The sequence below is a fragment of the Myxine glutinosa genome, chromosome 3 (assembly GCF_964187855.1).
Source record: "Myxine glutinosa chromosome 3, kmMyxGlut1.1, whole genome shotgun sequence".
Lineage (NCBI taxonomy): Eukaryota > Metazoa > Chordata > Myxini > Myxiniformes > Myxinidae > Myxine > Myxine glutinosa.
Genome location: NC_136263.1, coordinates 69,544,611 through 69,569,428, shown reverse-complemented (window position 1 = coordinate 69,569,428; position 24,818 = coordinate 69,544,611). Strand labels below are relative to the sequence as shown.

Genomic DNA, 24,818 nt, shown 5'->3' with positions numbered 1-24,818 from the left:
TTCCTCTACTCGCGAAGATGTTTAAAACATGAAATCTCCACAACTCTTCCTCTGCTCACGAAGGTGTTTAAAACACGGAATCTCCACAACTCTTCCTCGACTCACGAAGATGTTTTAAACACGGAATCTCCACAACTCTTCCGATACTCACGATGTTTAAAACACGAAATCTCCACAACTCTTCCTCTACTCACGAAGGTGTTTAAAACCCGAAATCTCCACAACTCTTCCTCTACTCACGAAGACGTTTAAAACCCCAAATCTCCACAACTCTTCCTCTCCTCACGAAGGTGTTTAAAACCCGAAATCTCCACAACTCTTCCTCTACTCACGAAGATGTTTTAAACACGGAATCTCCACAACTCTTCCTCTCCTCACGAAGATGTTTTAAACACGGAATCTCCACAACTCTTCCGATACTCACGATGTTTAAAACACGAAATCTCCACAACTCTTCCTCTACTCACGAAGGTGTTTAAAACCCGAAATCTCCACAACTCTTCCTCTACTCACGAAGGTGTTTAAAACCCCAAATCTCCACAACTCTTCCTCTCCTCACGAAGGTGTTTAAAACCCGAAATCTCCACAACTCTTCCTCTACTCACGAAGATGTTTTAAACACGGAATCTCCACAACTCTTCCTCTCCTCACGAAGGTGTTTAAAACCCGAAATCTCCACAACTCTTCCTCTACTCACGAAGATGTTTTAAACACGGAATCTCCACAACTCTTCCTCTCCTCACGAAGGTGTTTAAAACCCGAAATCTCCACAACTCTTCCTCTACTCACGAAGATGTTTTAAACACGGAATCTCCACAACTCTTCCGATACTCACGAAGGTGTTTAAAACACGAAATCTCCACAACTCTTCCTCTACTCACGAAGGTGTTTAAAACCCGAAATCTCCACAACTCTTCCTCTACTCACGAAGATGTTTTAAACACGGAATCTCCACAACTCTTCCTCTCCTCACGAAGATGTTTTGAACACGGAATCTCCACAACTCTTCCGATACTCACGATGTTTAAAACACGAAATCTCCACAACTCTTCCTCTACTCACGAAGGTGTTTAAAACCCCAAATCTCCACAACTCTTCCTCTCCTCACGAAGGTGTTTAAAACACGAAATCTCCACAACTCTTCCTCGACTCACGAAGGTGTTTAAAACCCGAAATCTCCACAACTCTTCCTCCACTCACGAAGATGATTAAAACCCCAAATCTCCACAACTCTTCCTCTCCTCACGAAGCTATTTAAAAGACGAAATCTCCACAACTCTTCCTCTACTCACAAATATATTTAAAACCCGAAATCTCCACAACTCTTCCTCTATTCACGAAGGTGTTTAAAACCTGAAATCTCCACAACTCTTCCTCTACTCACAAATATATTTAAAACCCGAAATCTCCACAACTCTTCCTCTATTCACGAAGGTGTTTAAAACATGAAATCTCCACAACTCTTCCTCTATTCACAAAGGTGTTTAAAACATGAAATCTCCACAACTCTACCCTTACTCATGAAGATTTTTAAAAACCCGAAATCTCCACGACACTTCCTTTACTCCCAACTCACTGTAAAATGTTTCTTTCGCTGCGCGACTGCGCGGGAACCGGATTCACGGTTCACGCAACCCCTTCTTCTTCTCTAACCTATTACAGGTTACTTTTCTAGAACCTTCTCGTTCGTTCTCTCACCCCTGCCATGTATTACATGCTCCTAACTTCCAGTTTAAAAGTTTTATTCACAAAAATATTAAACACTGAATAAAAACGTGTAGGAAAAAAGGAGGTCAGCCATGCCAAGCTGGAAGATGCACCTTCCACAATCAAGGGATGCGCAAAGCGCCCCTCCCTTTTTTCGGCATCGTTTCTCTGCATGCAACTTTAACATAGGGACTGAAAACTCGTTTCTCGCCTTCTTCTGGACGAAAGGAGCTGGAAATTTCAGAAGTATTGTAAATACTTTCTACGTCAAGGTAATATGTTCCAAATTTCACCAACATCTGTTTCCGCATTCTTGAGTTTTATTAAGAAAACGCTCAAATTCACGTTGGTGTCTGTCTGTCTGTCTGTCCGCCCTAAATGTGTTGGCACTCATATCTCAATGGCTTTTCATTCAAACGAGCTGAAACTTGGAATATATATATTGGTCAATTCGTCTAATTAATGGCTTCCCTTAATATATGGGACGGCTTGACCCACCAAAATAGGTATTCGCTCTGTTCTCCAAAACTAAACACACAATTTTGAGGAAACTTGGGCACAAGCTTCATATCTGATGCCTAACCAAGGTATATTGACCATATCAAAATCCGTGCTCATTGTGGGGGTGTACGGGGGTTATTTCCCCCCCCCCTCCCCCCCAAAAATAGGTATTTGCTGTCTTCTCCAAAACTACACACACAATTTTGATGAGACTTGGCTACAAGCTTCATATCTAATGCCTAACAACGGTGCATAGACCACATCAAAATCTGATCACATTAGAGGGGTTTACAGAGGAGGGCAGGGGTTGACCCCCCAAATTAGTTATTTGCTGTCTTCTCCGAAGCTACACACACGATTTCAATGAGACTTGATCACAAACTTCATGCCCGTGATGTACCAATGTTTGTTCACAGCATTAAAAATAGCAAGGTCTGATGGGGTCTGTGGGGGGTTTGAGTGACTGTTGCTCCTGATCCAAGTGAGCTTCAGGACCCACGGTCCTATTTTTGCTTGTCTGAAAGGGGTGATCCCCAAAAAGTTGAACATTGAAAAATTTTGACTGCGGTAGTAATTATGGGGGAAAATGCCAGGGGCATATAAAAGGCCCCTTTATATGGTATGTGCCATTTGGCAACCTATAGAAATGAAGGGACATTCCATAGCTTGTAGAAAATGCCAAACAATAGAAAAGAAGGGACATCAAAATAATCTCGTGTGCATGCTGGACTACCCTTGTTCCGTTAGCGAGCGGCTTGCTCGGTGTGTTCCGCTAGCGAGCCGTTTGCTCGGTGTGTTCCATTAGCGAGCAGCTTGCTCGGTGTGTTCCGTTCGCGAGCAGCTTGCTTGGTGTGTTCTGTTAGTGCGCCGCTTGCTCGGTGTGTTCCATTTGCAAGCAGCCTGCTCGGTGTGTTCCGTTAGCGAGCTGCTTGCTCGGTGTGTTCTGTTAGCAAGCAGCTTGCTCGGTGTGTTCTGTTGGCGAGCCGCTTGCTCTGTGTGTTCCTTTAGCAAGCAGCTTGCTCGGTGTGTTCCGTTAGCAAGCAGCTTGCTCGGTGTGTTCTGTTGGCGAGCCGCTTGCTTGGTGTTTTTTTTTTTTTTTTTTTTTTTTTTTTTGTATGCAAGATCGAGTCTCGTGAAAGAGCGAACATTAATCACACAGAAAGACAAACCGACACATAAAACATATAACATCGGGAGCGGTAGACAAGATGGGGAGAGAGGGGGAAGGACACAAACACAACATTTGAGAGCAGGGACCGAGAGACATGGAGACATCGAGAGATCTGTGAGAGGGAGAGGGCTTTGGGGAGGGGGCATGGAACGGGGGGTGGGGGGGAGAGGTATAAAACATATGGACACTACCAGGACTTCCAGGAAAGAAGTTGGAATTTCAAACAAGGTGGATCTGGGGTGAATTAGCGGGGGAAGAAAAGATCAAGGTTTTGGATGGGGGAAGATAAGAGATGGTGGTGAACAGCTGTTTTAAAGACCTGGAGGGACGAGTGGGATTGAAGGGAGTGGAGTTTGTTCCAGAGGTGGGAGAAAAGAGGAATTAAAGAGTGAAGGTGAGCAGAGAGCCGAGATTTCGGCAGTTTAACCATCAGAGGGTTGCTGGCAGATCTTGTGCGACCTGTAGGAATATTTGGGGGACAGAGCACAGAGAGAGCTGGGGGTGCAAGGCCAGAGAGGAGTCGGTAGAAGACAGAAAGACCACCTACCTGCCTGCGGTGAGTGAGTGAAAGGCCCTCAGAGATAGCTTCATCGCGGGAGATTCCAATAATTCTGAAAGCTTTGGTTTCAACAGCGTGAAGCCGAGCTGGGTGTGAGGCAGGAGCACCGGCCCATAGGGGAGAACAGTATTCCATTGAGCTGCGGATGAAAGCCTTGTATGTGGTGAGGAGCTCAGGTGTGCCGAGGAAGGACTTCGCACGACGGAGGATGCCCAGTCGGCGACTGGCTTTGGAGGCCAGCTTGGAAATGTGGTTTTCCCAAGAAAGATCATGGCAGATAGTGAGACCCAAATGCTTGAGTGACAGAACTTCTTGGAGAGGATTGTTGAGAAAGTAGATGGGAGGGTTGTCCAGTCGATCTTTTCGGAGAGACATAGTAAGAGTGTGAGATTTGTCAGGATCGAAAGACATGTTCCACTTGTTTGACCAGTCTGTGATTTTGTCCAAGTCTTCAGAGAGTGAGGAGGCTGCAGACTGCCGATCTGAGGGAAGAGGAATGGAGCGGCAGAGAGTGGAGTCATCAGCAAAGAGATAGAGAGGATTTTCCAGAGTCGGAGAGATCATTGATAAAGACCAGAAAAAGGTTCTGTTAAAAAGGAAAGACAAAAAAGGAAAAAAGGTGTTCTGTTAGTGAGCCGCTTGCTCTGTGTGTTCCTTTAGCGAGCTGCTTGCTCGGTGCGTTCCGTTAGCGAGCAGCTTGCTCGGTGTGTTCCGTGAGCGAGCTGCTTGCTCGGTGTGTTCCGTTAGCGAGCTGCTTGTTGGGTGTGTTCTGTTAGCGAGCCGCTTGCTTGGTGTGCTCCGTTAGCAAGCTGCTTGCTCGGTGTGTTCCGTTAGTGAGCCGACTGCTCGGTGTGTTCCGTTAGCGAGCTGCTTGCTCGGTGTGGTCCGTTAGCGAGCCGCTTGCTCAGTGTGTTCCGTTAGCGAGCCGCTTGCTCGGTGTGTTCCGTTAGCGAGCTGCTTGCTCGGTGTGTTCCGTTAGCGAGCTGCTTGCTCGGTGTGTTCCGTTAGCAAGTAGCTTGCTCTGTGTGTTGCTTTAGCAAGCAGCTTGCTTGGTGTGTTCTGTTAGCGAGCCGCTTGCACTGTGTGTTGCTTTAGCAAGCAGCTTGATATTGCTTGCCAAGCCAGACGTTCCGTATCAACTGCTTTGCAAACTGCTCTTCCAGTTACTAGGCAAAGGAGCAAAGTGATTTCGTCCAGGTAAAATAAGGTTTGACTTTCAACAAATTGCAATAGAATTATTAAATAAAGATTACGAACACAGGTAACTCTATGGCTCTTCAGTTTGTTTTTATGTGGATAGTGTTATTGTATGCTGGCCTCCATGGTTTTCAAGGCACTAATTACATTATTAGTCCTCATTGGACTCCATTCGAAACGGGGCTTATGGATTTGGTCTCGTGTGTCAGTGCATCTGCAACTATTTCTCGGACATGCATTTACCGATGTTGTTCAAATTTGGCACAAAGACAATACATGAGTATACACATGCAGATGATTTTGTTGTCATTCGACCAAAGATGGCTGATTGATGGTCTTTAACTCTGTGCAGAAAAATTCCTAAAACCACGGCGGGGGCTGTGACATTTTATGTATTTTTCTTCTTGTTTATATTTATCGCGATAATCGTGATAACGAGGTTCATTATTACTCCCGCCAGGGAGTAATGCATTCGATCGTGTCCGTGTGTGTTCGTGAACAAGATATCTGGAAACGTTCTGAACGGATTTGGATGAAAGTTGGTGGGATGATTGCCCTTGGGATAAGGAAGAATTGATTAGTTTTTGGTGAAGCTCAGGATATTATTCCGGATCCAGGAAGTTTTTGAAGGATTGTTTACCATTGGAAGATAGGGCTCATTTTTTTTTAAACATTATCTTCTACATATTCTATAGTTAACATTGTGATATGAAAATAGTTTTCATATTTGTTGTAAATGTAGTTTAAACTCGTGGTTATGCGTTAGAGCGGTGTATTTTGTTAGCAGTGTCGTCTTCAAGGTTCTTTTTTTTTCTTCTTCTAATAAAGACATATTCTGTCATTTTAAAACCACCAAGGTGTGTATTCGGTTTCCCCGTTTCATAAAATGTATCGTTTGATACGTATAATGCTTTAAAACTGGTTTTTTTTTTTACCTCAGAAGAGATATCAACATTTACCTCAGCGAATGTCAATCGCGGTGTCAGTATTTGATGAACTTGTAAAGACTTAGGTGAGTTATAAGTGTCACAAGCATGTGCACGGGATTCTTCCCAGAAGAATGAGTGGTCGCATTAGCTTGTACGACTTCAAATGAGCGAGTTTTGTTTTGACGTTTGGGCCAGTTTTACATGTTGTATCCCTAAGGAATGAAACAAACGCTTTTCCTGGCTTACAATTTTATTTCAAGTCACACATGCCTCAAAATACACTCACTTATATAAAATTGAACGCTGAATCCGAAAATGTAAGTGAAATTGCCTTGTTTTTTTAAAACATTATCTTCTATATATTCTAAATATATATCTGTGCAGTGACTGTCTTGTGTTGTCTTGTCTTGTGTTGTCACTGAACTACTCCCTCAAACTTTTGTGAAATCGTACTATTCCAACTTGACCCACGGCGGGAGTATGCGCTCTACTGAGTGGCGTTCTAGTTGTGATATAGGTTTTTCTATTATCACCCAGGCCTACTAGATATGGTAAATTTTGTCAGATTTCACTACAGATTTGGACATTTATTTAGTCTACAGCATCCAATCCTCAATCCGAATGCAGATTTTGATTATAGCCGGCGAAGCCGGTGTTGTCAATAAACGCGTACGTATTATGTCGAAAACCAGATTATGCCTTGGCTTCAGAATTCCGAAGCGCAATGGAGGCCGCCATCTTGCGGATGCGGAAGTATGCATAACAAATTGAAAACGTTCAATAGGAGTTTCTTCCACCCGTCTTTGTTTGATTCACAATCTTATGCACCTCCAATTTATTATTAAAATACTTTAAGACCAACCTCGGCCCGCACGGGCCTGGTTATCTTCAGCGAAATGTATCACCAAACACCGGAACCAATGAGATTCGAGCATTTGAAAAAATATTTCTAAAACCAAATCATGCAATGGAGGCCGCCATCGACCGGATGCGGAAGTTTGCATAAAACAATTGCGAAAAAGTTCAAAAGGAGTTAGTTTCACCCGTCGTTCTTTGATTCACAATCTAATGCACCTCTAATTTGTAATTAAAATACGTTAAGACCAACCTCGTTATCTTCATAGCCGGTGAAGCCGGTGTTGTCAATAAACGCGGATGTATTATGTCGAAAACCAGATTATGCCTTGGCTTCAGAATTCCGAAGCGCAATGGAGGCCGCCATCTTGCAGATGCGGAAGTATGCATAACAAATTGAAAACCTCAATCACGTTCAATAGGAGTTTCTTTCACCCGTCTTTGTTTGATTCACCATCATATGCACCTCCAATTTATTATTAAAATACTTTAAGACCAACCTCGGCCCGCACGGGCCTGGTTATCTTCAACGAAAAGCGTCACCAAACACCGGAACCAATGAGATTCGAGCATTTGAAAAAATATTTCTAAAGCCAAATCACGCAATGGAGGCCGCCATCGACCGGATGCGGAAGTATGCATAAAACAATTGCGAAAAAGTTCAATCGGAGTTTGTTTCACCCGTCTTTGTTTGATTCACAATCTAATGCACCTCTAATTTGTAATTAAAATACATTAAGACCAACCTCGTTATCTTCAACGAAAATCGTCACCAAACACCGGAACCAATGAGATTCGAGCATTTGAAAAATATTTCAAAAAAGCTTATTACGCGTTTCGGAGGGTGAAAACGGCATCAAATATTCTAAAATTGATGAAGAATTATTTTTTAGAAATCTCGCGGCCGTAGGGGATAGTTTTTCACGGCCGGAAATATCCGAAGTTGAGACGGAATTCACCGACTTAATCAAGAAGTAGATTTTATCAATTTTAATCTCATCCAGAATGCAAATGGTGTAATTCTACTTGAGACATAATTCACCGAATTAATCAAGAAGTAAATTTTATCAATTTTAATCTCATCCAGAATGCAAATTGTGTCATTTTAGGTCTGAATTTTCGAAATTTTGTGAGCTGACCAATCAGCGATCAGCTTAGGTCAGCCAATCAGCGCCCTCGACACAGGACATCTTACCAGGGCGTCGTCTGCGACGCCGGGAACGAGGTTGGTGCAAAACAACCGAATCACGCGTAAGCATATGCTGCTCGAAATAGTTCTCATCATCTATCTATAATTCCAGTAATCTCTGTTTGTACGTTTGTACGTTTGTACGTTTGTACGTTTGTTTGTCTGTGACCGCTGTTTCTCGACAACCACGGGTCCGATATACTTTTAACTTGCCAGGTATATTGCTGGGGACCCGAGGATGTGCCTTTTCAAGGTTTCATATTAATCGGACAATTACTTACCGAGCTATGTCCAAAAAACGATTCAACCAATCAGAGAGCAGCGAACTATCGCGTGTGCCGAACGTGGCGGACACACTCTGCCTCGGATGGCACATTTGAGAGCGTATTCATTTATTTCACGTTTGCAAACTATGTTGGCGTTAAACTATGTTTTAAAACTAATAAAAACGAATTTGCGATTCATTCGCTTTCCTGCGCGTTTGTGCACGCGATGGCGATTTCTTTACCAAACTCCGGAAGCCGTTCGCTTTGGACCAAACCATTTCATGTAAATAGAGGGGGGGGATATAATTTTAGATATAGATATAGTACGGGCAATGCCCTAGTATGCTCAAATTTCCTAAGCTAAATCGGCATTGATTTGGGCACTGTTGTCTGTTACGGAGAAAGAAAAAGAACCGAAATGAAAGGAAAAATGGTACAACCTCCACCAGTGCTATCATCACTGGAACATGATTCGACAACAGTCCGTGGTAACTTGAGAGAGGTTTTTACGTTGCATCAAGTAAAGCCATCGGATGTGACACCATTGTCTTCTTTTTGGGAATATGCTGCAGTCGATGTCCCTGGTGATGGGTCATGTTTTTTTCACTGTTTGAGCTTGAGAATTTTCAACACATTTCAAAGCACCACCTTCTTACGGCAATTCATTTGCAGTGGTATACACGCTCGGTGGGACGAGTGGAAAAACGATGTCGATACTTTCCATGAAGACATTTCGAATTATAAAGGAAATAAACAGGAGTTATATTATGAGAATATGGTTAGATGTAACGGATGGGCTACAACATGCGAAATAATTGCAGCAGCAAAATTATTAAACTGCAAGACACATGTGTGGTCTCGTGTTCATGACCGAAATTCCACAGTGGCGATGAATCACATTCTCTCCGTTTATGAAGGTGTATCTGCTGATGCTCGAACAATTGAAATACTGCATGATAGGAATCATTTTCCAGACGTCGTCATCGTTAATATTCTGAAATATACGGGTCCTCCTTTTTTGGAGGATCATCCAAAGCTCGTGCCGATCGTGTCAATTGAGCGTCGTATTGATTTCAACTGTTGCAAACGTACGCAAATACCTCTGAGACTTGGATGGGCAGCAACTTCTCATCGCTGTCAAGGAATTACTGTGGGTGTTCGCGAACCTAACAGATATATCGTTATTCATCCGGGGAGAGCAAAATTCGAAAGTCTCAATCCAGGAGCACTATTCGTCGCATTATCTCGTGCAAAATATGCTGGTGACGATGACACCATTCCGGACTTCGCTTGGAATCCTAACTACTTGTTGAACGACGACCGTATGTGCATGGTTGTTAATACTGCAACAACGTGGGCTAGAGCTGGTGAACTCAAACGTATAGAGTCACTCGCTTACTGCACAGCGAAAAAGTACGAGCACTTGAACGTGTTTTTCGACTCGATTCTGCAAAACGCCATGTCACTCGGGCAAAGCCAAAACGAGGAACAATGTTTCGCCTCCATTCTTCATCGCCACACTGACCTATCAGATGTGGCATGAAGGACGACGTTTATGCTTAACCACGACATAAATGTACCCAAGTCTTGGGTACCCAAGCTAATTCGTGAGAAAGTGTCATGTGACCCCTGCTCATTCACCAGGTTACAATCTACACTGTTTCAATTACCAGTTTAAGTCTACACTTTAACTGTGCACAGCTAAATTTCTCTAAAGCGTGTAAAGACCTTTGAGTGCTCGCACCAGCATATATGTGTTGTTGAGGATGTTCAAGAGTACTTACAGGTCACTATCAGCGTCCATCACCTTCTTTTCGCGATAAAAAACAATGTTCTCACGAAACGTAATTGGAAAGTAAACCACTCTGGGCCATTTTCGAAATTTTTCTCTTCTTTAGTGGTAGACCTGAAAAGCCGAATTAGGCTTCAATCCCATGCTCCCATGCTCAGTAGGTTTGTCTGATTTATGATGTTGTCCTGCACCTACCGGTATAAGCGGTTTACATAAAGAAAGAAAGCTCGGTTTGATTAACGAGTCACACATTGCCGTTGAAACGGCGCTATCGTCTGATCTGTCGGCACTGATCTTACTGCAAGCTAACTTCTTCTGGTGGAGGAAGCCGCAGTGCCCGGAGAGAACCAGTCCTGACAGTGACTGAAGTTAGAAGACGACACACATACTGTGAAAACGTATGTTAAGCCCAGTTAAAATTTCTTAAAATAGGCCTTAAGCTAGCACATCGTATAGTTACTTCCTTAAGCTTCTTGTGACATTTATTGTATGTAGGTATTGGGGAGGACTGTCTGCTCTTCTCTTTTACCAAGTCTTACCATGTACGGTACCTACTACACCTACCTACTACCAACTACCTAACCTACTGATGCCACAGTGATGGGTAAAATAGTGGCAAGAGGCTTTGGCTTTGCCGGCTCATTGCGGCTTTGCAGTCGGTACTAGTAGCCGGCGAAGCCGGTGTTGTGAATGAACGCGTACGTATTATGTTGAAAAGCCAGCTTTTGCTGGATCCTTTGAGAATTCCAAGCTTTGACGCACCAAATCACTCATTGGAGGCCGCCATCTTGCGGATGCGGAAGTATGCATTAAAAAATTGCGAAAAAGTTAAATAGGAGTTTGTTTCACCCGTCTTTTTTTGATTCACAATCTTATGCACCTCAAATTTGTAATTAAAATACTTTAAGACCAACCTCGTTCCCCGGGCCCACATGGGCCCTGGTTATCTTCAACGAAAATCGTCACCAAACACCGGAACCAATGAGATTCGAGCATTTGAAAAAAATATTTCAAAAACAAAATCGCTCCATGGAGGCCGCCATCTTACGGATGCGGAAGTCTGCATAAAAATTTGAGAAAAAGTTCAATAGGAGTTTGTTTCACCCGTCTTTGTTTGATTCACAATCTTATGCACCTCAAATTTGTAATTAAAATACTTTAAGACCAACCTCGTTCCCAGGGCCCACACGGGCCCTGGTTATCTTCAACGAAAATCGTCACCAAACACCGGAACCAATGAGATTCGAGCTATTGAAAAAATATTTCAAAAAAGCTTTTTACCGCGTTTCGGACGCTGAAAACGGCGTCAAATATTCTAAAATTGACGAATAATTATTTTTTAGAAATCTCGCGGCCGTAGGGGATAGTTTTTAACGGCCTGAAATATCCAAAGTTGAGACGGAATTCACCGAATTAATCAAGAAGGAAATTTTATAAATTTTAATCTCATCCAGAATGCAAATGGTGTCATTTTGAACGAGGTACGGTACCTACTACACCTACCTACGACCAACTCCCTAACCTACTGATGCCATAGTGATGGGTAAAATAGTGGCAAGAGGCTTTGGCTTCGCTGGCTCATTGCGGCTTTGCAGTCGGGTACTAGTATATATGCTTCAATTATGTAATGATAATCGATCGTGTTTCCAAGGCAAGGCACGTTTGAATAGGCCGAAACAAAATGGTAGCTGAAGAACCCAGCGAGCGGCAGTGGGCTGACCAAGATGGTGGGCCGCCATATTAGTAAGGCTTTTTCGGGTTTTTTTATTACCGGTATGAGCACCTCGTTAATCATCTTCAAAAAGGGTTTATAACAAATCCAAACACCCAGCTTTCATCATTGCAATCTGTCAGAGGTCCAGGTGTATCCATGCAAAGTTTGGGGCCGCCAGGTTTCATGGTTTTGGAGTTATGGAGGAGACGGCGGGCGAGCGGACGGATGGACGCACACTGCCTATTATTATAGATATGTATGGCGAAAAAAAAGACAAAAAAATCTCAATTTACTCCATTTAAAATTCAGACTGAAACACAACAAAATGTGTAAAATGTCAAGGGGTGAGAATAGAGAATACGTACTTTCTGAAGGCCCTGTATTATGTACGTGTGTGTGTGTGTGTGTGTGTGTGTGTGTGTGTGTGTGTGTGTGTGTGTGTGTGTGTGTGTGTGTGTGTGTGTGTGTGTGTCAGTATGTATGTGTGGAAGTAAGTATGTGTGGAAGTAAGTTTGTGTGGAAGTAAATTTGTGTGTAAATATGTGTGAGTGCATGTATGTATGTATGTCTCAGTCTGTATGTGTGTAAATATGTGTGTAAGTATATGTAAGTGTTTGTATGTATGTGTGTGTGTGTGTGTGTGTGTGTGTGTGTGTATGTATGTGTATGTGTGTGTGTGTGTGTATGTGCACGTGTGTGTATGTACACGTGTGTGTATGTATGTTGTTACGGATTCTTTTGAAGCACCAGTGCGTTGGCCGCAGTTACCCCGAGGGGAGTACCGTAGAAAAAAAATTAGCGGACAACAATATGTCTAGTCTGACACAATTCAGGTGAAACCAGCACATGGCACGAGGCAGGTGATTTAATAAACAATATTTATGAATCATTACTACAGACTTGGCATTTAATATGGAATTTTTTTTTTTTCTTGACTTGGGTTTACTTTCTTAACTCAGTATATCAATCTGGTGAGTTTATTTTACACTTCGGTGATTTATTTGTTAAAAGAACCATGTCACTGATTGTCTGTCGCAGCAAGAAGTCAACAACAGGATTATATCACAGGTGGCGTGGCAAAATGTACGGACAGGTGCATTTGATGATTGGCTTCACAGTCGGGTATACAAGGGTTGTTGCGTTCTGCATTAATGGAAAACAACTGCTGCACGTCTCCAAAAGTTATTGCCGCTTCCTCTGGAGATGGTCCGTCAACTCGACAATGCTGTTCATCATGGAGTGGTGGCTTTACGAAATTACGGCATGAAACAGCGTGCTGTTGCTCGGCAGTATGGCATCACTCAAGGTCAGGTGTCAAAGATCCTGAAACGAAATGCTCAGAGGGGTGTCCCAACTCCAATACTGAGGCCAGGACGTCCCCGCAAAACCACAAGGAGGGATGATCGCCAGCTGCACCGGTTAGTCCGCAATGGCTGTACCAAGTCAGCGAATCGGCTTAGGGCTGAGTGGCAGCAACTGACAAATGTGCCTGTATCCAGAAGGCTAGTCAACCAACGACTGGTTCAAGCAGGCTATCGTGCCAGGCGTCCCCTGAGAAAGCCACGCCTGACCAGACAACACCGCCAGCACCGATTGCAGTGGGCCAGAGAGCACCGTCAATGGCAGCCAGGACACTGGAGTCACGTGATCTTCAGTGACGAGTCAAGATTTCTGGTCTATCTTCAAGATGGCCACATCCAAGTGTGCAGACAAGTGCATGAAGCCTACAACAAAGATTGTATAGTGCCAAGAGTCCAAGCTGGAGGTGGTGGGGTGACAGTTTGGGCTGCTTTTCATGCAGGGGGCAAAACTGACCGGGTTGTTCTGAATGGAAACCTGAGTTTCAGGGCCATTCAAGTTCAAGTACAGGGCCATTCTGGAAGAAACATTGCTTCCATTTGCTTGTGCAGCCTTTTGAGGAAACTTTGTCTTCCAAGATGACAATGCACGGCCTCATCGTGCTCGCATGATCCAACACTTTCTTGCTGACCGTGGTGTGGAGCATATGGAGTGGCCTGCCATGTCCCCGGATATGAATCCGATAGAGAACTTGTGGGCAGAATTAACGCGTCAAATCGACCACTTGGACCAGCAGCCGACCTCTGTGCGTGAATTGCAGCAGGCTATTGTCACTGCATGGCAAGCGATTCCTGTCCAAACCTTGGCAAATCCCATGAACAGCATGCCTCAACGTGTACGTGCTCTCCTGAATGCTCGTGGGGGTTACACGAAGTACTGAACTGTAATTTTACTGTCCGTAATCCCAGCCGTAATTTAACTTTTGTTTTTGTTGAAATTTTTTTTGGCTAATCTGCAAAATAAAGAGATACTTCTGGAAAACGCACAGAAGTTTAACACAGTACTGTCCAGGAATTGAGTTCGATATCAGTTTACATCACTTTCAAGGATCAATTTATTTGTTTCGAAATGTCAAATGTGGTTTTTGTTTCTTTGAAAGGTCACATTAACAAAATCTAGAATAATTTCAACATAATTCCAATGAACTTTTGGTTCCAAGTCATCTTGAAAAGTAAGTTCACCCCCCAAAAAAAATATTCCATATTAAATGCCAAGTCTGTATATACCCTTATTATACCTAATTAATACTGATGAAAAGAAACCTTTAATGATTGACATCACCCAGATTATAAAACACACGTCACCCATTTGCATGCAGTCAAGCATTCATCTAAACTTTCATGGTTGGCAACTTATCTCTGGTAACCAGTTCGTAACACATAAGACTTCAGCACGGCAGAAGAATGAGGAGAGAGGATTGAGGAGTGAGGAGTGAAATCAGGCCTTGTTCTGGGCGCTGTTTCTGTGCCCAGAGAGATTTTTCTTGGCTGGATGTCGTCTCCGCGACCCCAGCACGGCAGCACTCGTCAAATACCAGGCAGTAGGTAAGACGTCGAGGCCTCCAAAGGATGACCCAAGGCTTGGAGTGTGGAACCCAGAGGTGTCCTCGCACAGCACTCATGTCCCTTCACTGGATGCTGGTTTGAATATGCACTCCGTCAGGGTGACCTGCACACCCTCTTCTCAGCCTCCCTCGCTGCTGCCCGCCTCAGCAAGGCGAGTCGCCCGTTTGGTGTTACATCTCACTCCATCCGTCTCTTGGCCTCCTCCTGAATCCGACGCAAGCCCTCATGATGTTGAATATGATTCACCTGAGGTCCATCGAGAGACCTGGCGTCTACATATCTGCACTCCGTTGTCCCAGTGAACGATAGAGCTTCGGTCCAGCACAACCTGTTCCACAACACACCTTTGCCCCAGTCAATGTCTCTTTCTCGTGCCAGTGCAACTCAAACCTTGAGGTTGCTCACGCCGTTGTTATCGGCTGCATTCCTTTTCTCCACGCGAACCAAGAGCTGCGGCCTTGAACACTCACAACAGCCTTGTAAACACGTGGCGTTTACTGAGGAATTACCATTCGCTTTTAAAAAGCACTTCCACCACAGGACAATTGATGTAACTCGTGCAGGCTTCACTAAAATGCACATTTTCATTTAAAATGGTAAAATATTTAGAAACAACGTATGCAGTATGTAAGTATGCACATGTGTGTATTTATGTATGTGTGTATGTATATATGTATGTATGTCATCAAAATTCCAGGGATTGCATTTTTCATACATTAAAATGAGTCCGTGACTCTTTGGGGAGACCGAAGCTGCAATTCCATTGTAAAGATATATATGTGTGCACAAAATTATTTAATTTGAAACGAATTAAATAATGCAACCATCACAGAACATAATTATATGAGCTGATTGATGAGAACAGTACTAAAGTGTTTTTACTGCCCATCATAGATGAGCCCTTCAACTAGTGAGGTACACTACTCACAATAAGTTAGGGATATTGTGGGAGTGAGTTTATTTGTTAAATTGGGTTTAGGGTTGTGGTATTGAAATCAAGAATGCTGTGTTTCTTCACACTCAATAATAACCATAGAATTAGGACCAACAACATTTTTCAACATAATAATACACAAAATCAACCACACCGAAGAACCTGCCGATATCCCTAACGTATTGTGAGTAGTGTAAATGCGCACAGGGCTGCACAACCTTAATGCTGGCTGTCTGCTCAGTGTGATCAAAAACCATTCTGATTTCTCATGTGCATTTTAACATTGCCTGAAGGACTGAAATATTTTTTCACAAACGATGCATTTGTACAGGAATTCACCATTGTACAGGAATTCACCATTGTACAGGAATTCACCATTGTACAGGAATTCACCATTGAACAGGAATTCACCATTGTACAGGAATTCACCATTGTACAGGAATTCACCATTGTACAGGAATTCACCATTGTACAGGAATTCACCATTGAACAGGAATTCACCATTGTACAGGAATTCACCATTGAACAGTAATCCACCATTGTACAGTAATTCACCATTGAACAGGAATCCACCATTGAACAGGAATTCATCATTGTACAGGAATTCACCATTGAACAGGAATCCACCATTGAACAGTAATCCACCATTGTACAGGAATTCACCATTGAACAGGAATCCACCATTGAACAGTAATCCACCATTGTACAGTAATTCACCATTGTACAGGAATTCACCATTGAACAGGAATTCATCATTGTACAGGAATTCACCATTGAACAGGAATTCACCATTGTACAGGAATTCACCATTGTACAGGAATTCACCATTGTACAGGAATTCACCATTGTACAGGAATTCACCATTGTACAGGAATTCACCATTGTACAGGAATTCACCATTGTACAGGAATTCACCATTGTACAGGAATTCACCATTGTACAGGAATTCACCATTGTACAGGAATTCACCATTGTACAGGAATTCACCATTGTACAGGAATTCACCATTGTACAGGAATTCACCATTGAACAGGAATTCACCATTGTACAGGAATTCACCATTGTACAGGAATTCACCATTGTACAGGAATTCACCATTGTACAGGAATTCATCATTGTACAGGAATTCACCATTGAACAGGAATTCACCATTGTACAGGAATTCACCATTGTACAGGAATTCACCATTGAACAGGAATTCACCATTGAACAGGAATTCACCATTGTACAGTAATTTCACCATTGTACAGGAATTCACCATTGTACAGTAATTTCACCATTGTACAGGAATTCACCATTGAACAGGAATTCACCATTGAACAGGCATTCACCATTGTACAGGAATTAATCATTGTACAGTAATTCACCATTGAACAGGAATTCACCATTGTGCAGGAAGGAATTCACCATTGTACAGGAATTCACCATTGAACAGGAATTCACCATTGTGCATTAATTTCACCATTGTACAGGAATTCACCATTGTACAGTAATTTCACCATTGAACAGGAATTCACCATTGTACAGTCATTCATCATTGTACAGTAATTCACCATTGAACAGGAATTCACCATTGTACAGTAATTCATCATTGTACAGTAATTCACCATTGAACAGGAATTCACCATTGTACAGTAATTCCACCATTGTACAGGAATTCACCATTGAACAGTAATTCCACCATTGTACAGGAATTCACCATTGAACAGGAATTCACCATTGTACAGGAATTCACCATTGTACAGTAATTCATCATTGTACAGGAATTTACCATTGAACAGTAATTCCACCATTGTACAGGAATTCACCATTGAACAGGAATTCACCATTGAACAGTAATCCACCATTGTACAGGAATTCACCATTGTACAGGAATTCACCATTGTACAGGAATTCACCATTGTACAGGAATCCACCATTGTACAGGAATCCACCATTGTACAGGAATTCACCATTGTACAGTACTTTCACCATTGTACAGTAATTTCACCATTGTACAGAAATTCACCATTGAACAGGAATTCACCATTGTACAGTAATTTCACCATTGTACAGGAATTCACCATTGAACAGGAATTCACCAATGTACAGTAATTTCACCATTGTACAGGAATTCACCATTGTACAGGAATTCACCATTGTACAGGAATTCACCATTGTACAGGAATTCACCATTGTACAGGAATCCACGATTGTACAGGAATTCACCATTGTACAGTAATTTCACCATTGTACAGGAATTCACCATTGAACAGGAATTCACCATTGTACAGGAATCCACCATTGTACAGGAATTCACCATTGTACAGTACTTTCACCATTGTACAGTAATTTCACCATTGTACAGGAATTCACCATTGAACAGGAATTCACCATTGTACAGTAATTTCACCATTGTACAGGAATTCACCATTGAACAGGAATTCACCATTGTACAGTAATTTCACCATTGTACAGGAATTCACCATTGTACAGGAATTCACCATTGTACAGGAATTCACCATTGTACAGGAATTCACCATTGTACAGGAATTCACCATTGTACAGGAATCCACGATTGTACAGGAATTCACCATTGTACAGTAATTTCACCATTGTACAGGAATTCACCATTGAACAGGAATCCACCATTGTACAGGAATCCACCATTGTACAGGAATCCACCATTGAACAGGAATTCACCATTGTACAGTAATTCCACCATTGTACAGGAATTCACCATTGTACAGGAATCCACCATTGTACAGGAATCCACCATTGTACAGGAATCCACCATTGAACAGGAATTCACCATTGTACAGCAATTCCACCATTGTACAGGAATTCACCATTGTACAGGAATCCACCATTGTTCAGGAATTCACCATTGAACAGTAATTCCACCATTGTACAGGAATTCACCATTGTACAGGAATCCACCATTGTACAGGAATCCACCATTGTACAGGAATCCACCATTGTACAGGAATTCACCATTGAACAGGAATTCACCATTGTACAGGAATTCACCATTGAACAGGAATTCACCATTGTACAGTAATTCACCATTGTACAGTAATTCATCATTGTACAGTAATTCACCATTGTACAGGAATTCACCATTGAACAGGAATTCACCATTGTACAGCAATTCACCATTGTACAGGAATTCACCATTGAACAGGAATTCACCATTGTACAGGAATTCACCATTGTACAGTAATTCATCATTGTACAGTAATTCACCATTGAACAGGAATTCACCATTGAACAGGAATTCACCATTGTACAGGAATTCACCATTGTACAGGAATTCACCATTGTACAGGAATTCACCATTGAACAGGAATTCACCATTGTACAGGAATTCACCATTGCACAGTAATTCATCATTGTACAGTAATTCACCATTGTACAGGAATTCACCATTGAACAGGAATTCACCATTGTACAGCAATTCACCATTGTACAGGAATTCACCATTGAACAGGAATTCACCATTGTACAGGAATTCACCATTGTACAGTAATTCATCATTGTACAGTAATTCACCATTGTACAGGAATTCACCATTGTACAGTAATTCACCATTGTACAGGAATTCACCATTGAACAGGAATTCACCATTGTACAGGAATTCACCATTGTACAGTAATTCATCATTGTACAGTAATTCACCATTGAACAGGAATTCACCATTGAACAGGAATTCATCATTGTACAGGAATTCACCATTGAACAGTAATCCACCATTGTACAGTAATTCACCATTGTACAGGAATTCACCATTGTACAGGAATTCACCATTGTACAGTAATTCACCATTGTACAGGAATTCACCATTGTACAGGAATTCACCATTGTACAGTAATTCACCATTGTACAGGAATTCACCATTGAACAGGCATCCACCATTGTACAGTAATTCACCATTGTACAGTAATTCATCATTGTACAGTAATTCACCATTGAACAGGAATTCACCATTGTACAGGAATTCACCATTGTACAGGAATTCACCATTCTACAGTAATTCACCATTGTACAGGAATTCACCATTGTACAGGAATTCATCATTGTACAGGAATTCACCATTGTACAGGAATTCACCATTGTACAGGAATTCACCATTGAACAGGAATTCACCATTGTACAGGAATTCACCATTGTACAGGAATTCACCATTGAACAGGAATTCACCATTGTACAGGAACTCACCATTGTACAGGAATTCACCATTGTACAGGAATTCACCATTGTACAGGAATTCACCATTGTACAGGAATTCACCATTGTACAGGAATTCACCATTGAACAGGAACTCACCATTGTACAGGAATTCACCATTGTACAGGAATTCACCATTGTACAGGAACTCACCATTGTACAGGAATTCATCATTGTACAGGAATTCACCATTGTACAGGAATTCACCATTGTACAGGAATTCACCATTGTACAGGAATTCACCATTGAACAGGAATTCACCATTGTACAGGAATTCACCATTGAACAGGAATTCACCATTGTACAGGAATTCACCATTGTACAGGAATTCACCATTGAACAGGAATTCACCATTGTACAGGAATTCACCATTGTACAGGAATTCACCATTGTACAGGAATTCACCATTGAACAGGAATTCACCATTGTACAGGAATTCACCATTGAACAGGAATTCACCATTGTACAGGAATTCACCATTGTACAGTAATTCACCATTGTACAGTAATTTCACCATTGTACAGTAATTCACCATTGAACAGGAATTCACCATTGAACAGGAATTCACCATTGAACAGGAATTCACCATTGTACAGGAATTCACCATTGTACAGGAATTCACCATTGTACAGGAATTCACCATTGTACAGGAATTCACCATTGTACAGGAATTCACCATTGAACAGGAATTCACCATTGTACAGGAATTCACCATTGTACAGGAATTCACCATTGTACAGGAATTCACCATTGAACAGGAATTCATCATTGTACAGGAATTCACCATTGAACAGTAATCCACCATTGTACAGTAATTCACCATTGTACAGGAATTCACCATTGAACAGGAATTCACCATTGTACAGGAATTCACCATTGTACAGGAATTCACCATTGTACAGGAATTCACCATTGTACAGGAATTCACCATTGAACAGGAATTCACCATTGTACAGGAATTCACCATTGAACAGTAATCCACCATTGTACAGTAATTCACCATTGTACAGGAATTCACCATTGAACAGGAATTCACCATTGTACAGGAATTCACCATTGAACAGGAATTCACCATTGTACAGGAATTCACCATTGAACAGGAATTCACCATTGTACAGGAATTCACCATTGTACAGGAATTCACCATTGTACAGGAATTCACCATTGTACAGGAACTCACCATTGTACAGGAATTCACCATTGTACAGGAATTCACCATTGTACAGGAATTCACCATTGTACAGGAATTCACCATTGTACAGGAATTCACCATTGAACAGGAATTCACCATTGTACAGGAATTCACCATTGTACAGGAATTCACCATTGTACAGTAATTCACCATTGTACAGGAATTCACCATTGTACAGTAATTCACCATCAAGGTGTGCTGATTGCTTGAAGGATTTTCCACAAAATGTGCAAATGTACGACCACTCACCATTATGTCCATGCGATAAAAGGAGCCATGTGTGTGTGTGTGTGTGTGTGTGTGCGTGCGTGCGTCCGGGTTCCACCCATTGGTTGGAAAGTTCGCCCGACTCCACCCACAATTTCTGCACTTCAGCCGCCATGTTGTTGATGCGAAGTCAAAGACGTCCCATTAACAATCACCATGCCCTCCCGATAAGCTTTCTATTCGGAATAAAACGACTAAAGTGACAGTTAAAAGGATTTTGAGCTGCTAGGCCTTAGGGGCCTTGTGAAGACAAGCCTCAGCGATCGGGGGTGTGTTCTGTTGTTTATACACTGCCCAAATAACTCTGGCATTCTCTCAAGTAGCGTTTTTACCACAGAGGTGATGCAGGTCCTTGCTATTATTTTCAACTATTTACTCTTAAAATTGCGAGTTGGACAGGCGACTGGGATGAATTTCTGTGAAGTCGGTGATAGCATGATAGAGGAGTGGAATGTGTTAAATATATTCTGCTGTTTCGATGAGGGAATGTCCATTTTACTTTTATGAGTGGGAGAAGGATGAGGAGAGAGGAGGAAGAGTAAAGATTGGACAGATTTGGAAGGGGGGATTGGGGAGTTGTGGTGGGGAGGGGTTTGAAGACTTGAAGTGGGAGGGGATTGATGCCTCATGGTTGGGAGTGGGAGGACCTTGTGTTGCGGGAGGGGAGAGCAAAAATGGGACAGAGTTGGGAGGGGGAGGCTTTGTGTGGGGAGGACTTTCAGTGGGGAAGGGGGAAATTGAGCTGAAATTCAGTGGGGAGGGACGCAGTTGCGTTGAGACTTTTTTGTTAATTGTGCATCAGTGTGGACATTGTCTCGTGAAACTTCTCAAGTAAATTTTCACGTGCTTCTTCAGGTCGATGACAGATTAAAAGATTTTGTACAAATTGTGTTCTGGGCCCAGTCCCAATCCAGATTCATAACATGCCCTCCTGCATGAATGAATGAGATCCTCCTCACACGCATTGTTTCTCCTTGTCTGCCTTGATCTCTTCCACGAGCCTCGACAACGTAGAGAATAAAGTGAAATAAAAAGTGTTTCATGAGCTCACGTGATTTAATGAAGGATTTTCCATAAATTTTGCATTTGCATGCACCGGCTCTTTGTTCGTAATCTCCTTCTCCATTGTGAATTTCCAAGTATTTTTTTTCTTTGTTTTTAAGGTGCTTTTTAAGGTGGGACGACCGATTAAAACATTTTCCACAAGTTGAGCATTTGTGTGGGCGCTCACCATTGTGAATTGTCATGTGTGATTTAAGGTGGGATGACTGATTAAATGATTTTCCACAAACTGTGCATTTGTATGGGCTTTCACCATTGTGAATTCTCATGTATTTTTTTTTTTTTCTTTTGTATACAGAATCGAGGCTCATGAAAGAGCTAACATTTATTACACAAACAAATCAAGCAGACAAACAAAATATATGAAAAGAGGGAGCGGTAGACAAGATGGGGAGAGAAGGGGAAGCACACAAACACAACATTTGAGAGCAGGGACATCGGGAGATGTGTGGGAGGGAGAGGGCTTGGGGGGAGGAGGCATGGGAATGGGGGGGGGGGGGGGTGGGAGAAGTATAAAACACAAGGACACCAAGGACTTCCAGGAAAGAAGTTGGTATTTCAAAAAAGTGGATTTGGAGTGAAATTAGCGGGGGTAGAAAACATCAAGGTTTTGGATGGGGGAAGATAAGAGATGGTGGTGAACAGCTGTTTCAAAGACCTGGAGGGATGAGTGGGATTGAAGAGAGTGAGGGAGTTTGTTCCAGAGGCGGGAGAAAAGAGGAATGAAGGAGTGAAGGTGAGCAGAGAGTCTTGATGTTGGCAGTTTAACCATAAGAGGGTTGCAGGCAGATCTTGTGCGACCTGTAGGAATATTTGGGGGACAGAGCCCAGAGAGAGCTGGGGGGGCAAGGCCGGAGAGGAGTCGGAAGAAGACGGAAAGACCACCAACCTGCCTGCGGTGAGTGAGTGAAAGGCCCAAGGAGTTAGCTTCATCGCGGGAGATTCCAATGATTCTGAACGCTTTGGTTTCAACAGCATGAAGACGACCTAGGTGTGAGGCAGGAGCACCAGCCCAGAGGGGAGAGCAGTATTCCATTGAGCTGCGGATGAAAGCCTTGTATGTGGTGAGGAGCTCAGGTGTGCCAAGGAAGGACTTCGCACGACGGAGGATGCCCAGTCGGCGACTGGCTTTGGAGGCCAGATTTGAAATGTGGTTTTCCCAAGAAAGATCATGGCAGATAGTGAGACCCAAAAGCTTGAGTGACAGAACTTCTTGGAGCGGATTATTCAGAAAGTGGATGGGAGGGTTGTCCAGTCGATCTTTTCGGAGAGACATCGTAAGAGTGTGAGATTTGTCACGATTGAAAGACATGTTCCACTTGTTTGCCCAGTCTGTGATTTTGTCCAGGTCTGCAGAGAGTGAGGAGGCTGCAGACTGCCGATCTGAGGGATGAGGAATGGAGCGGCAGAGAGTACAGTCATCAGCAAAGAGATAGAGAGGATTATCAAGAGAGTCAGAGAGATCATTGATGAAGACCAGAAAAAGCACAGGGCCCAGAACACTGCCTTGGGGAACTCCTGCCTGAACAGGAAGAGGAGATGAGAGACACTCATTCAGGGCCACACGTTGACGACGACTCGAGAGGAAGTCCGCCAGCCATGCGTGGAGATTTCCATGGATACCAAAGGAGGAGAGTTTGGTGAGCAGGGCAGGGTGCCAGACTGTATTGAAGGCACGTGATATGTCAAGGGAGACAGCTCTAATTTCCTGTTTGGCATTGAGGACCTCCATCCATTGTTGAGAAAGCAGAAGCAGCATGTCCAGAGCAGAGTGACCTGGTCTGAAACCAAATTGATGATCAGAGATCAAGCCATTGGAGAAGAGGAAATATTTCATATCCGAAGCAATGATGGATTCCATGACTTTGCTGATAATTGGGAGAAGGCTGATTGGTCTGTAGTTGCTAGGATCTGTTTTTGCACATTTTTTGTGCAAAGCGGTGATGTCTGATTTCCAAGCAGATGGCAGATGACCTTGAGCAAAAGAGAGGGTGAAGAGAACAGAGAGAGGGAGTGAAAGAGCGGAAGAACAGGATTTTAGGACCCGTGGGCTGATGCCGTCAGGTCCAGTTGCAGAATCAGAGTCGAGGGTTGACAGAAACTTTTCCACCTTGTCAGGAGGAAAGGACACAGAGTCCAGGAGCAGCTGGGTACGAGTGGGTATGGTGGGTACAGAGAGGGATGGGTTTGGGACACAAGATTTAGAGGCAAACACAGAGTTGAGGCATTCAGCTTTTTCACGTGCGGAGTCAGCTGTGTAGCCGTTTGAGGTGAGGGAGGGGATGGAGGGGGAACAAACACCAGAAACAGATTTGACCAGACCCCACCAGGATTTGGAAGACGGAGACAGATA

The 24,818-nt window shown here is 42.8% G+C and overlaps 2 protein-coding genes across 10 annotated transcripts in view; one reads left to right on the top strand and one right to left on the bottom strand.

The window, feature by feature from the left end:
- The window catches only part of LOC137423446 (uncharacterized), a 77,278-nt gene extending 75,623 nt beyond the window's left edge, over positions 1 to 1,655 (bottom strand). Inside the window, exon 1 of the mRNA XM_078773471.1 lies at positions 1,577 to 1,655. The gene's annotated coding sequence lies outside the window, so the exon portion shown is untranslated. The remainder of the gene's footprint in view (positions 1 to 1,576) is intronic.
- Positions 1 to 24,818, top strand: part of LOC144891325 (transcription elongation regulator 1-like) — a 573,096-nt gene that overhangs the window by 368,622 nt on the left and 179,656 nt on the right. The gene's annotated exons all lie outside the window — the stretch shown is intronic.